This window comes from Meriones unguiculatus, chromosome 16 (genome assembly GCF_030254825.1).
Source record: "Meriones unguiculatus strain TT.TT164.6M chromosome 16, Bangor_MerUng_6.1, whole genome shotgun sequence".
NCBI classification, from domain to species: Eukaryota; Metazoa; Chordata; class Mammalia; order Rodentia; family Muridae; genus Meriones; species Meriones unguiculatus.
Window position 1 is genome coordinate 13,474,670 of NC_083363.1, and position 16,468 is coordinate 13,491,137.

A 16,468-nucleotide genomic window follows, 5' to 3' on the forward strand; every position below is an offset into this window, starting at 1 on the left:
CCTATGGACACAAGGAAGGGAGAGCTAGCAGAGAACTGTGCCAAAGGCCATATACCATATATGGTTAGAGGCATCTGTGCCTACACACACTGTCCAGATGAGGTCAGGGAGAGAATAGGAGGCCCTGCTGGGGAGAGAGTGTCCTTCATCTCGGGCTGAGTTCAGAAAGGCTACCTGGACTGTGAGGACTGCAACCTCAAAGAGCAGGGTCCTCCAACAGGTTCATTTTACAACTTCTGATCTTCACTTAGTCATTACCAAGCATGACTAAAAGAAAATTTATTACTAGAAAAAGTCACTAATGAGAACTGAAATGGATGTTAAAGACAGCAGGTGAGTAGTTGTAAGCACATTTATCTATATGTTCCAAAGAATGAGCAGAGATAACAAAAAGCAGGGTGCTGTACAGGTGTGGGACACTAGCACTCTTATTTTGCTGTTTGGAATGTAAAATGACACATGTGCTTTGAAAAAGTAATGTAGCCATTCTTCAAAGTGTTAAACATAGAATTACTAAATGAGCCACAATTTCCCAAGTATAATTACAAATTAAGTAAAAATATAAATAGACACAGATTTTGTGCATTGTGTGCATTTTGGAGGACAAAACCCATCATGTCCTACAAAAATGGGACAAGCTCATCATGATATATGGAATAAAAAGACTAACTGCATACACGGTCAATGTGAAAACAAATTGGCAATGACAAAGAATATGGTACTTATACATGGAAAACTAGCAATGAGCTTTAGAAAATGAAATTAAAGAAACCAGGTACCAAAAATCCTTACAGATTTTATTATTTTCTTTATATGAGATATCCAAACAAGGCAAACCTATGAAAATAAAAACTGTATGAATACTTGACCCACAGGTTGGAGCTGGGACAGAAAGTAAGGTATGGACACATTGATGAGAGGAACTGGAAATGAATAAAGAGTTTCTTTCAAGGGGCTTAATAAAAATGTTCTAAAATTAGGTTGTGGTGAATATCGAATAACCGATGCAAAAGTCATTTTATGCTATAAAGAAATGTGCACAACGCCATTATTTTGGGTTTTGAAACAAGCTAAAGACCTGCCAACCTTACAGAGATGGGCACACTATACTGTAGTATGAGCGATTAGATTGCCTCAGTATCACATTAAACATGAACATTAAATCAATAAGCTCTAAAATATAGAAACCATACAAAGCGAGTCACAGAGTATCTTCAAAGAAATGAAATAAAATGGGCAAACAATTCTGAGTGGAGACACAAGTTCTTACATAGTGATGTACATGGAAATAGAATTCCTGAATGGAAGACAATGAAATAAGGGAAAGAAGCAATGAGTACTGACAAAAACAGATAAACAAACAAAAAACCTCAAGTTGAAGTTTAATTAAAAATCAAAAATAAATCAAAAATTTCCAAAGCCCTTACCACACTGGTTCTCAGCCTTCCCAATGGAGTGACCCTTATATATTGTCCCTCATGTTGTGGTGACCTGAAACATAAAATTATTTTTATGGCCCAGATATAGTGGTGCATGCCTTTAATACCAGAATTCAGGAGGCAGAGGCAGGTAGATCTCTGTGAGTTCAAGGTCAGCCTGGACTACAAAGTCCAGAATAGCCAAGGTTACACAGAAAAACCCTGTCTCGGGAAAAAAAAAAAAAAAAAATTTTTTATTGCTGCTTAATAACTGTAATTGTTCTGTGGTTATGAGTTGAAATGTAAGCATATGTGTTTTCTGATGCTCTTAGGTGACCCCTGTAAAAGGGCCTTTTGACCCCCAAAACAGTTGGAACCCACAAGTGGAGAACTGCTGCCCATTAATATTCCATTAATAAAAGGAAAACACCATATGCAAATGGCAAAAGAAAAAAGAATGTTACATGTAGAAAAACAAAAATAATGAATATAGGATTTTTTTTTGTTATAGTGCAATAAAAAGCCAGTGGGGTAACAACTTTAAAACACATTTTTAAAATTAATTATAATATATTAACTTTGTATCCCAGTTGTAGGCCCCTTCCCCATCCCCTCCCAATCCCACCCTCCATCCTTCTTCTCAGCCCTTGCCCTTCCCCAAGTCCAGTGATGGGGAGGTCCTCCTCCCCTTCCATCTGACCTTAGCCTATCAGGTCTCATCAGGAGTGGCTGCATTGTCTTCCTCTGTGGTCTGGTAAGGCTGCACCCCCCTCAGGGTGCAGCCACTGAGTTCATGTCAAAGACATCCCCTATTATTACTCTTACTAGGGAACCCGCGTGGAGACTGAGCTGCCATGGGCTACATCTGTGTAGGGGTTCTAAGTTATCTCCATGCATAGTCTTTGGTTGGAGTAGCAGTCTCAGAAAAGACCCCTGGGCCCATATTATTTGGTGCTGTTGCTCTCCTTGTGGAGCTCCTGTCCCCTCCAGGTCTTTTATCTCCCCCTTATTTACACAATAGAATACTACTCAGCAATTAAAAACAAGGAAATCATGAAATTTGTAGGCAAATGGTGGGAACTAGAAAATATCATCCTGAATGAGGTATCCCAGAAGCAGAGAGACACACATAGTATATACTCACTTATAAGTGGATATTAGCCGTATAATATATGATAAACATACTAAAATCTTTATACCTAATGAAGCTAAGCAAGAAGGAGGACCCTGGATAAGATGATCAACCCTCATTCAGAAAGGCAAACTGGATGGACATTGGGAAAGGGAGAAAACAGGGAATGGAAAGGAGCCTACCACAGAGTGTCTATGAAAGACTCTACCCAGCAGGGTATTGAAGCAGATGCTGAGACTCATAGCCAAACTTTGGGCAGAGTGCAAAAAATCATAAAGCACTTTTTCAAAAGGCAAATTAATCTTGATTTCTATATGCGGCAAACAGCCTTCAAAATGACAGTCAAGTAAAGGCACTTTTAGCGTGGAAGTGAAAGCAGTTTTTCAGATCCATAGTATATAAGAGAGATAAAATACATTAGACATAAGAAAAAAGTGAAAGCACCAGACATGGTGACAATATGAGGAATTTTTCTTAATATTTAAACACTTACAAAATATTTATTGATAATTTTGGACAAAGAGTGGATGTCATAGTACACACAGATTTCTAAGAAAATAAAATAAAAAATAAAAATATCATAACACCCAAATAACTATTACTTTGGATCTTAATGTTCTGTATGTATGTTCTGTAGTTAAGGCCCACTCCTAGCTAGGAGGGGCTTATCTCATCAGAGAGTGTGATTTTTCCCATTATAGAAGATTTTAATTAGCTTGCTTGCTGCACAATTCAGGGCAATGCAAAGGAACACACTCTGGAATAAAAGAAATTCAAATTAAGTCTTAGTTCAACCTCCTAGTACATCAAATGACCTTGAATAAATTACTTAATTGAGAATTTAATTTTGTCATTTATTAAGAATAAGATTGAGAATATTTCTTTATCTCAATTAGATGACATTTCTTTTGGAAAACCATAAAAGGTATTTTTAAAAACTATCTCCCACTTTTGTTTGACATAGAGTAGGAGTACTAACACTTCACTTTCTCTCCCTGTCAGTGTAAATGAAAGCAGAACATGAAAAACAGGACAGGATTCTTGGGAAGAATCTTTTACATAGGATCGTAAGAAATATTGAAAGGAGTAAAACATGAATTAGACTAATTTTCTAATAAACTTGCCTCTTCTGGTTCCGGCAACATTTCCTAAGATCCATGGCTTTCCCCTTTCAAGGTTTGCTGCCACTCATTTTTCATTGTCAATTTGATCGATACACTTAAAACTCTAATTGTGAGTTTCACTGAAACTACAATTAAGAAACAGCAACCCAGATGCTTAACATTTATCTCCGAAACAGTTCTCACTGCTCTTCCATGAACCACTTCTCAGAAAGTCAGTGTTAGCATGACGTTAACTACAACGGCTTTTCTGGAATTTCCAGACCAAGATATTCCATTAAGTTTTAGAAAGGTTCACCATGTTTAGCATCTAAATTGCAGATCCTAAGGCAATTCTCATCTTGGGTTACTAGTTCCAGATGGATAGATTCTGCCTCGCACACTGTTCAATTCCCTTTTCAGTCTGTCATCCCTCTTGCCATGCTCAGCATCTGTGCAATTTGGACACGGACCACCTGACCTGAATTGCAAGCCCTTGTGAGAAAGGATGGCTTACTGAAAGCAAATCCCTTCTTCAAGCCTGATGAATCCTTCCTAATCAGTCTAGCCCTCCAGCTTCTTACTATCTGTTTCCTTGCAGAAATGAGCCAAAACACCATTAGGAAAGCTTGAAAGTTAAAGGAATCATTTTTAAGTCCCAAAGTCAATGTTATGTATATTTTACTTATTATCACATTGAGGTTGCCCTGGTTGCTTCCCATCTAATTTTAAAGGGATATTGTATTGCCTTATTTCCGCAAATCTTCACATTCACTTTGAAAATAGTCATCTTAGTCTCCATCATTAAGGTAAAATGCTAACTTGATTCAGCTTCACCATTCAATACCCATCAAGAGAGACCCATAGACAGGGTTTCCTGGGAAAGATAGGGAGAACAAGGAAAGCATGTAGTTTCCCTAGCCTGTCTTATTCGTGTCTGTCTCTAATATGTCATTGCAATATTCTTTTAGAAATACATAATCCCACCTCCCACCGGGAAATTTTTTTAAGAATAAGAGAAATAAGCCACGAGTTCTTGGGTTAATAGTTGCATTCATTTTAAAAGTTTATTAAAATGCAATGTCATTCTTTGGGATTTCTCCCTTTTCTTTGTCTCTGTTAATCATTATTTTTAAGAACTGGATGTCCAAGAGCAAATTGGTTTGGAGAGTTGTGCAACTGTCCTGATAGCATTGATGTTTACTTCATTGTAACAATGTACTGGGGTAGTATAAAAGTAACAATGCCCTTGGTCTTTCTGGTAGTTCTTTGGGTAGTTTTAATTCCACATATTATTCGAAACTGTATCTCAGAATATTGCTTAAGCTTCCAGCAGATTTCTGAGCTCATGCAGCCTTAGTGCCTTGGCCTCCCAGTTGTCTGCACTTCAGGCTTATGACACTATATCTGGCTCATTTTTGTTTTACTAATGGTATTCCTCCAAGAAAATTGATATGAAATTGGTGGTAGCCCAATATATCACAGTTTTGTCTTATGACGCCTTATGTTCACACAATTTTACTATGACCCTACAAGCTGACACAGATTTTTTTCAGCTGTTGAGACCAGAAAGTTCGTCTTTCTTACACCTAGAGTTACAGCTATAATGCATAAGTAAAATTTTGAGTGTAAATGTGAGGTAAGCATTGAAGTTCAGTCTTGTGTGTATTGCCATGCATGTAGCTCAGCACCTTTTTTTTTTTTTTGAAATTTTAGTCCTTCCCCTTTGAATTATTTTGGTATTTTAGTCCAAAATAAAATGGCAGGTATGTACAGGGTTCTAGTCCTAGATTTTACATTCTGGTTATCAATATTTCTTTTTTATGCCAATGGTGTCATAATTACTATCACATTGTTTTAATGACTGTATATTTGCATTAATAATTAAAAGAGATCAGTATATATCTTTAAGAGTCATTTATTTTCCAAATATTGAAGATAGTTGTGGTTCTTTCATTTCCATTCAAAGTGTATCACTCTGCAAAGACTACCTCAAACTTGGATTTTGTTTTATTCAATCTACACATAAAGTTTTGGGAATGGCCTTCTTAGCAACAATGAGCTATTGGATTGACTTAGGGACATAACCTTATTACAGCTGTGAATGTGGGTTTTTTTTTTTTTTTTTGCTGTATTTTTCCTATATACTTCAATAGGAAGTTCTTCTGATGATGGCTGAGCAAGACACTGATTTATGAGTTTAGTGGAATGTTATTAGGAGTAATTTTATCGCTATGTTTCTTTAACACAAGTTTCAATTGGCTTTCCCCCTAGGCCATGGTCTATCTAGTCTCAGATTCTTGATGGTAAACAGTGTCTGGCATAGGTTCTATCTCAGGAATAGACCTTAAATCCAATCAGATAGTGGTAGATTACTCTGACTAATTTTGTGCCACTATTCCACCAGTGAAACTTTCAGGCAGATCATCATTGCAGATTGAAGGAGTTGTAGCTGGACTGATGACTACCTTTCTCCTCCAGTAGAATGCAGACTACCTTATAGTACTATGAACATTAGTCAGTAGGGGTGAAGGCTCTCGATAGGCACCAGCTTGACTTAGTTTCACTTTTTAATTTCATTGCATTAGCATAGGCAGTGGTTTAGTTTTTATTAAGGTATATGGACCATCATTTTCCACACTTTTGCTTCTAACCTGACTATGTTATGATTGAAGTAAACATCTTATAAAAACATAGAGTTTATCATATGCCTTAAGCTACTCTGAGAAACGTCTTAAATTTGTATATTTATAAATTTTAATACTTAAAAGTAATTATATGCTGTTGTATATGTTAGCTTACAGCAATAAGTTTTCCTCACAATTTCAGTTATTTTAGTTCTTAGCTATGAAATGCCATCTAGTTGTTTCTGTAAATTCTATTTATGGACAGAGACTTTGTAATTTTAATTTTGAGAGAAATTGTACATGATTTCTAAAGCATTAGTAGAATATGTACTTTGAAATCTTTGTCGGAAAACTGCAATGTGAGATTTATTTCTACATTGGCATTTGATGATTGCTTCTTCTAAGATGAGCCTGCTGGGTTTCCACATAGTAACTTTGTTTCTCAGACATTCTCATTATTTTTGTAGGCTGTTCTTTTTTTCTAAGTCTTTCATTTTAGCTGCAGCTATGACTCCTGATGCCACCTGTAATCTGTGATTCGCAGTCTCCTGAAAAGTGTAATTCTTATTCTCATGAACTTTCACGGTGCTAATCTTGGTTGCTCTTGGGACTCCTGGTTAGCCCAATGGAAGCCATCTGTGGGGCCACAGGGTCATGTTGTGATAAGGAAAGAAAGCTTTAGACCTCAGTCTTTCTGCTATCTGATGGAAACCAGGAAACAGGTCTTTACTCCATTGCTGTGTGCAGATGAAGCACTTTTGCTTCCAGTTCTGTAGGAATAGAGCCTCTCCGGGGCTTTGCTCTGCCTCAGAGAAAGTCGTGGAGCAGACTGGATGAAAGCTGTTAGAGAGGCCGACCACAGCCTTTACTGTGAAGCTCCGGGAGCTCCGCAATGTCTCCGAGCTGGGAAGATAGGATGTTTCTATTTTGATTCAGTTTTCATTTCCCTTTTTCTTACATCTCTGTTGGCAGTTTGTTACTTTAGGCTCCTTCAGCACCTGTGCTATCTGAACGGTAAGAAGAAAACCCAGGTAAATCACTACATTAGTTTTTCAATCTTGTGCTTTCAGGCCTGTCAGCCTTCTTTTCAGGGTCTCAGCATTCTCCAGTTATCTGTTAAATAAATTCCAACATGGAATTAGGCCTAAAGAGGATGCACATGAAAATATGAATTGATTCCATCTTGTTTCTGAATGCTCAACTATTGATTTTATAGCTGTGGTTTCGACAAAGTTTTCAATACAGAGTCTTGCTTTATAGCTCAAAGTGGACTCTGAGATTTCTGTTGACATTTCAGGCATTACCATGACTATAATATTTTTATGAAAAACAGGCTGTGATTTTCGAACTTGTTAAGCATTGGAAAAGAAGAGTATTAAGTGAATTGAGAAGTGACTGCATGTGAGGAAGAGCAGGAAGGAGTGAGGGAGGAAGGAAATTAGAAAAGGAGAGTAAAAGAAGAGAGAGAAAATTGGAAAGGAAATAAAAGGAAGTGGCTACTGCCAATGGAGTTCATTAGTGTTATGTGCTGAAAGGAACACGATTCATCTTGATAACTGTATAATTTTCATCAACAAATGACAATTCTCTCACCATAATTTTTTTTGTTTTAAAAGAAAAGGCTTTGCCTATAATTTATGATCCTTTACTACTTGTGTACATTCTGAATCTTAATGACACTATACTATAATGACACTTTTCTTAAATGTAATTATGGGAAAAGTTACAGGCCTAGCTCTGGAGACAACATACAAACTTGAACACAGTGTCACAGCAGTAGGAGGCAAAAGCAAGTTACAAGTGTGTTGTGAAACAACAAGATACCCTGGTTCTTGCAAACCAGAAATGCATGAGTTGGAGGGAAAGAAGTTTCCAAAACTGAAGACCAGCAGTTTGCCTGTGAGCATATGGTCACACACTTTGGTTCTCAAAATATGCTTATACTTAGAGGGAAATCTACTTAATGGCTATTACCTTTGAGCATCAAGGACAAATATGTCATGGCTAATGTCCATCCAACTGTTAGTGCAGTCTGTGCCCTTGTTGAGACTTCTATTCCAAGCCTAAAGCATGCTTCCTTGCAGCTGTATCACCACCCTCTGCCTTGATTACTAGCAGAGCAGATCACTTCCGATGCCATTAGCACTTAAGCTTTTTTATGTGTGAATCCACTGAGAGAATGCTGAGGCTTCATGTTTAATCTCTATTTCCAAACCCACTAAGGACCAAATATCAAGAGCATCAAATAATTGCAACAACAAAAATAAATTTTTAATTTAATTTTATTTTATTAATTACACTTTATTCACTTTGTATTCCCCCATAAGACCCTCCCTCCACCCCTTCCAGTCCCCACCCACCCCTCCCCCTTTTTCCCGCATGCCCCTCCCCAAGTGTACTGATAAGGGATGTCCTCCTCTCCTTCTTTCTGATCTTACTCTATCAGCTCACATCAGGAGTGGCTGCATTGTCATCTTCTGTGGCCTGGTAAGGCTGCTCTCCCCTCACGGGGAGGTGATCAAAGAGCAGGCCAATCAGATTATGCCAGAGGCAGTCCCTCTTCCCATTACCATGTAACCCTCTTGGACACTAAACTACCATGGGGTACATAAGTGCAGGGGTTCTAGGTTATCTCCATGCCTGGTACTTGGAGTATGAGTCTCTGGGAAGATCCCTGTGTTCAAATTTTCTGTTTCTGTTGCTCTCCTTGTGGGGTTCCTGTCCTCTCCAGATCTTACTATTTCCTACTTCTTACCTAAGATTCCATGCACTCTGCCCAACAGTTGGTCATCAGGCTCAGCGTCTGCTTTGATAGTCTGCAGGGCAGAGCCTTTCAGAGGCCCTCTGTGGCAGGTTACTAGCTTGTTTCCTGTTTTCTTCTTCTGATGTCCATTCTCTTTGCCTTTCAGGATGGGGATTGAGCATTTTAGTCAGGGTCCTCTCTCTTGATTAGTTTCTTTAGATGTACAGATTTTAGGAGGTTTATCCTATGTTATATGTCTATATAAGTGAGTTTATACTGTGTATGTCTTTCTGCTTCTGGGACATCTCACTCAGGATAATCCTTTCCAGGTCCCACCATTTGCCTTCAAATTTCATGATTTCCTTATTCTTCATTGCAGAGTAATACTCCATTGTGTAGATGTACCACAATTTCTGCATCCTTTCTTCAGTTGAGGGGCATCTGGGCTATTTCCAGCTTCTGGTTATTACAAATAAAGCTGCTACAAACATGGTTGAGCAAATGTTCATATGGAATAACAAGAAACCCAGAATTGCTAAAACAATCCTCTACAATAAAAGATCTTCTGGAGGTATCTCCATCCCTGATCTTAAGCTGTACTATAGAGCAACAGTTATAAAAACTGCATGGTACTGGCATAGAAACAGAATGATGGATCAATGGAACCAAACAAAAGTTGGTTCCAGAGATAAACCCACACACTTATGGACACCTGATCTTTGACAAAAATGACAAAACCATACAATGGAAAAAAAGATAGCATCTTCAACAAATGGTGCTGGTCTAACTGGATGTCTACATGTAGAAAAATGCAAATAGATCCATACTCATCCACCCTGCACAAAACTAAAGTCCAAGTGGATCAAAGACCTCAACATAAAACCAGACACATTAAATAGGTTAGAAGAAAAAGTGGGGGAAACCCTAGAACTCATAGGTCCAGGAGACTACTTCCTGAACAGAACACCAACAGTACAGTCTCTAAGAGCAACAATCAATAAATGGGACCTCATGAAACTGAAAAGCTTCTGTAAAGCAAAGGACACTGTCATCAAAACAAAAGGACTGCTAACAGATTGGGAAAGAATCTTCACCAACCCTTTATCTGACAGAGGACTAATATCCAGAATATATAAAGAACTAAAGAAGCTGAAAAGCAGCAAACCAAGTAATCCAATTAAAAAATGGGGAACAGAGCTAAACAGAGAACTCTCTGTAGAGGAATATCAAATGGCAGAGAAACACTAAAGAAATGCTCAACCTCATTAGCCATTAGGGAAATGCAAATCAAAATGACCCTGAGATTTCACGTTACACCCATCAGAATGGCCAAGATAAAAAATTCAAGTGACAGCACACGCTGGAGAGGCTGTGGAGAAAGGGGAACCCTCCTCCATTGCTGGTGGGAATGTAAACTTGTACAACCACTCTGGAAATCAATCTGGTGCTTTCTCAGACAACTAGGAATAGCGCTTCCTCAAGATTCAGCCATCCCAATTTTAGGTATAAACCCAAAAGAGGCTCAAGTACACAATAAGAACAAAAATAATTTTACAACTGAGAAAAATTGTCGACTAAAGAAAACATATAACTGGATAGCTAAAATGGTATTCAACCTAGCGTCATGAACAAATTTTACAAACACAGACTCTGTATAATTACCCTTAGCAAATGCTTAGTATAAAACATGAACTCACATGACAACATCATTGCTCTCAAATGCAAAAAAAGGAAGACTATACATAATTAATATGAGCATTTCCAAATGCTTGACTCACATGTAAGTTGAGCTTTCGAAAATTCAAATCTTACCATGTATTTCCATTGCTTATTGTTTTTATCCTAACATATTGTTGTTATTATTGTCATTGTTTTTTATTATTATGGAGGGCACTGCTGCTGTCAGAAGACAACTTTGTGGAGTTGGCTGTCCTGTGACATCTCCTGCTGCTTGTCTTTCGATGATTATTTTGAGGAAATGCATGTGTACAGTTCTTAACAGGTGAAGTTTTTTTTTTTTTTTTTCACCTTCAACATTTCTTAGTTACCTGTAGTTCTTTGTCTAAGGTTGGGCCCCATGAGCTTTTCCCCTTTCATGTTAACATGTCTGCTGGTCATGTCCTTATTCCAGCCTTCTTTACATAGCTATGTTATTGTAGCTTCATAAGTGTAACTTCCCTGACATTGCTAGAAGAGAGAATATCTCAGTAGTCATCCTGTTCTCCTGGTTCTTACAGTCTTTCTGCCTCTTGTTTTGAGACATTCCTGAATCTTAACTGAAGTAGCTGTGTTGCAGAGAGGCACCAAAAGCCTGATTATTTGCCATATTTGACTGGTTGTAGTTTTCTTTGATGATCCATCTGTTGCAAAGAGAGCTTTATTTCATTCTTGTCTTTGACATAGTGTTGCAAGCCATTTTCTGTTGATTTTGGTAGCCCTAGCCTTTAACCAGATGGTTCTCTACCAGCCTTCATATACTGCCTAATTAGATTTTGGGACATTATCAAGTATTTATGATTCATAGCCTGCATGGAATAAAGCCATCTTTTGTAGCATTTTTTTTTCTGAAACTGTGTTAAGAACATAGAAAATGAAACCTTACTCTTAGAAAAGATCTGAGATAAATTTTTGTTGGTGCCATGTTCATGGGAGCATGGCAAATATCTTGAATTTTCTCATCTTTTGTAACTGAAGTGCCATTGCCACTAAACAACAGCTACTCTTTCCCCAATCCTCCAGCCCCTTGAAACTACCATTCCACATCCTATTTCTGAAAGCTTGGTAGTCTTGATATACCCCCATACATGGAATCATGAAATATGTTTTCTTCCTCATAACATAGTGTCATCATGTTGTAGGACACAGTAGGATTATCCCTTTAGCCTGAAAGTCACATCTCTAACTGGGTAGCACTTGATTACTCTATTTATAAATTTGCTATGCTTGTTCTTGTTTGATTAGTTATCTTTCATATTTTTTTAGGAAATGCAAGTTTATTATCTCCTTTATTTTATTTTACCAAGAAAATGCAATATTGAAGGACCCGAAAATTAAACACTAATACAGGGACAAAAATAGTTTGTGTTTAACAATGAAGGCAAACGCATCTGTATATTTGAAAATAAATGTGTATAGTCAAGAAACTCTGCAATAAGAAAGAAAGAAAGAAAAAAAAAGGCCAGTATATGGTGGTGTGGCCCGGTGGACAGTGAGGGAATCTTCCATACTTCTCTGCAGCATGAATACCCATGTCTGCTGAAATAACCTGTGTCACAAAATAGAGGGTCCTAGCAAACTAGTAGAACCTCATAATGGGCCTGTAAGGGGACAGTGCCTGCTTCCCCTATCCGCATGGAGGTTGCCTCCTGTGCTGGCAGGCCTGGACCCTACCTATGGTGACCGTGGGATGGTTAGCTACCCAGAGCTCAAGTCAATTCCCCATTGATCCAAAGACTGTATAAAAATGCTTGTTCCTGCTCAACAAAATAGGTCTGCACCTCGATGTTGGTCTGCTTCCCGGGTTCTTAATTCCACCTCCTCCACCTCTTCCTGGTTCCCTGTTTAGACAGGGTGTTAATGTCTCTGCAAGTGGGATACGTAAACTAGAGTAAATAATAAAAGAAATGTTGGTCATACTTAAAATTCCAATGTAACAATGCGTAATAAAATGTTACTTAATAAGCTATACTATGTTTTTATAAAAGGGCTGCATAAAATGAATGTTAGAGCCTCTAAGTGAATGGGAAATGAATGTATTTTTCCTAAGGAAAATAAGTTCAAACTAGAACTTAATGAGTCATTTAATTGCACCAATGAAACTTAGGTTTGCCTTTGCTGGCTTGCATTTGGCAATCACATTCTTAGCCCTCACATTTGCAGGTTTGTAGATTTACAGAAACACAATGAGAACAAAAGCAGAAGGAAAGAAAGGAAAAGGCAAAACTCTTGGGAAACTCAAGCCTTGGGGGTAGGGGAGAGGAGAAGGCCAGGTTTTGGAGAAATGCCTTTCATTACCTCACTGCTTTGCTGGATTAACCTTGGCCTTGATGCTGTAAGAAGGCAACACTGAGTTTGAGGGAGAGAACACAAAGAATTATCAAGAGCCTGGCACCCAGCCTCTCATCCTTTCCACCCGGCTGCCTGGTTTCAGATGCGTTACTTGCACAGGCTGAAATGGTTTAAGTGTAAGATAAAAGAAACAACCTCGCTGACCTTTACAGTACCCCAAACAACTGACAGTGTCTGGGCTTTTTCTGTGTAACTCTAACATTTTCCCTTCAAAATATCAGAGTGGAACTTAGAGAGAAACATACTCTGAGATTCTGGGACATGACTGTAGAGCTCAAAGCAGACAGTTGAAGTGCCAGCTAAGCGTCCCTCCAGCCAGGGGACACCAAGTTCACTTCCTAGTTCCTCCAATGTTCAACTTCTTAATGATTTTTTTTCTTGCTATTTGTGCTTAAATATTTATTTCCATTATACCAAAGCTCAGGAAAGCTGGTGATTGGCCCTTCAGTTGTCATTATAATCTTTCAAACTTTAAAAATTCACCAACTCAAAGGAACAAGGATCAATGATAATGAGTAATGTATTCCAAGGGTGGCAAACACTAATTACAGACATTTTCATTAAAAAATAGGAATAAAAAACACTCACAAAAGATACCGGTTTCTCCCTTTTTCTTGCTTCTCTTTTACTCCCCTCCATCTTCTTCACCCTCTCTGACTCTTCCTCTACTCTCCATATTTCTTCCCCATCCAAGTATCTCCTGAATAGCCTCAAAGGAAAATTAGAGTCAGAGTTAAGCAGGATTTTAAATTCTATCTTCACATATAGTTTCTTTAAAAGTTCTCGCTTAACACTGAGATACCACCAATAGTTAACGTCCCTCCCACACATAATAAACATCAATGAAGTAGAATGTGAAACGTATCTTTTTGTTGTCATTTCACAAGCTTCAGGTTGTTGGAATTGTCTCTAGAGGACCTATGGCCAACACCACCTCCTGTGGATAGCAACAATGTAATATTTAGAAACAGGAAGTTTTATTCTGTATTTATGCAAGTTTTCACTAATTAATAACAACATATCTCTTGGATGAGGTTAAAAAAATGCCTCTATTTCTTTTTTTTTTTTTTTTTGAGATTGAAGGCATACTTTGAAAACTATGCCCTGCACCCTACGTTGATATAATAAGCCTGTACTCATTTGCTTACTCTGCATTGATGCGATCATTTGACACTGGTGTGCTGCACTCCTTTAACTCTCTGGATATATAGGATATTCAGTCAGAGTGAAACATTCCAGAGCCTAAGTGATGTGTGGCAGTACTCTGCTGTTAGTCATTGTCTTGTCTCTGAAAGGGAAATCACAGCTTTTCGTTTAACTGATGGAAACAGAGCCTAGATGCTCCCTTTTGAGAGACAGGAATTGCAAACTAATGTAACTCGATGTACCAATGTGAGGATATCCTTTTGGTGCTATTGTCTGTGTGGCATGTAGAATTTGAACACTGAAAATATGGGGAGAGGCACTTTGGGAAGCTACTATTAGGATTAGGATTCTTGTTGCTATTTTTGTTTGTTTGTTTGTTTTATTTTTGTTGTTGTTGTTTTTTGAGATAGAGTTTCACTATGTAGCCTGGCTTTTCTGGACTCATTTTGTAGACCAGCTGGCCTTGAACTCAGAGATCCTCCTGCTTCTGCCTCCCCGAGTTCTGGGATTACAGGAGTGTGCCACTGCACACAGCGGAAGATTTATTTACTATTTTGCCCAAAGACAGCACTTTTCCAGATCTTTGCTATCCATAATGAACCTTATTTCTAATCCATAAAGTCTAGGCATTAGTCACATAGTTAGAATGTTGGTATTTTGGGGAACATAAACTTCAGTTTTGAGTGTATAAAAAATGTATCCAAATGGCTATATATGTGAATTCACATATTCTCTATCATTCTTTCTGGTAATAAATGTCAGAGTAGCCTTTTACAAGATTTGGTCAATTCTAGGGTTGGGTGAACACAAATCCCTAGTTATTTGTTAACTATAAAGAAATATATTAAAATTAACATGAAATTGCTCTGATACCATAAAAAGAAGGTACCATCTACTTTAATGAAATACTATAATAATAATATAATAATAATACTTAAAGATGCTTCACTTCATCCTGTTATTCCATATTTTTAAAAAGTATGAAGTTACTTTGTCACCTTATTCTCTGTAAGAATATAGCATTTGAAAATTAATATACCACCCATTAAACAAATGTTTATGTGGTGTCTACTATCTGATAGTGAGGTAAATGTTTCTAATAGCAGGATATAGGCTCTCTCCTGGCCTACATATGGTGTCAGAGATAGGAACAGGTTTGAGGTAAGTAAATAGGTAAATACATTTAGAAGTACAGGTAATAAAGACACCGACAAGGCTCTAGAAAAGCAAGTGCCGAGGGAATCTACTTTATATCAGGCAGTCACAGGAGGCTTCCTTGTGGTAGAATTTATGTATAAATTCTTAAAAGATAAGAAAATGCCAAAGAGATGAATAATGAGAAGTACATTTGAGGGCCAGAACATAGCAGGTGTGAATCTCATAGTCAGAATGATGTTAAAAAGAAGAAAGTCTGACATACTTGCTGTGGAGTTTGAGCATGTGGAGAGGTGGGAGTGTGAGCAGTGCCAAGAGATGTATCTTATGGAGTTGATAGGCCACAGGCGAGATGGGATTCATCAAGGAGGGCCATACTTCCTTAAATTCTTTTAAATTAAAATTAGCTCCCAGGTTACTCTGTGGAGAGAGTCAATACCTCTGAGCCAGAATGTCATCCTTATGGCAGGGGTGAAAGAGATAATAACAAAAAATGGGAGCTGGGGATGAGGGAGATTTGTTATATAAAATCTCAAGATTTAGCTAGTAGGTTTAAAACCCCAAAGAATCGCTGAATAGATGAAGCTTGAGCAAGTAGGACCATCAATCTTTCCATCCTCGTCAAACCTATAGGTTTAACTGGACCTACTCAAACCATAAAGGTCACCAATTTGCCTGCCAGTTTAATCATCACACCACACAAGTTAATACATCTTTCAAATACTACTAAGGTGTAAACTGCAGGATTATACATGAATGATAAATCTAATTCCTGAAGAATTAAGCACAGATTTCTCAGAGACAGAAAATACATGGAGATGAATGGAAAAGTGAAGCAAGCAGACCAAAAGGCAGAAATATTGGGATGTGGAGACAAGCCAAGGGTCCTTGAACACATACTTTCCTGCTTGTGGGAGGAAAGCTTGGAAATGGCGGTGGAGTCCCTCAGCATTTTTTTTTTTTCTATGTTCACTGTAGTCAGTGCTGGGTGAAGATAAAATTGGTGGAATTAGTCCAATCTATTTTGTATTTGCCACATCAGAGGGTATGGTATAGAACCATTCTGTGGCTGTGACCAG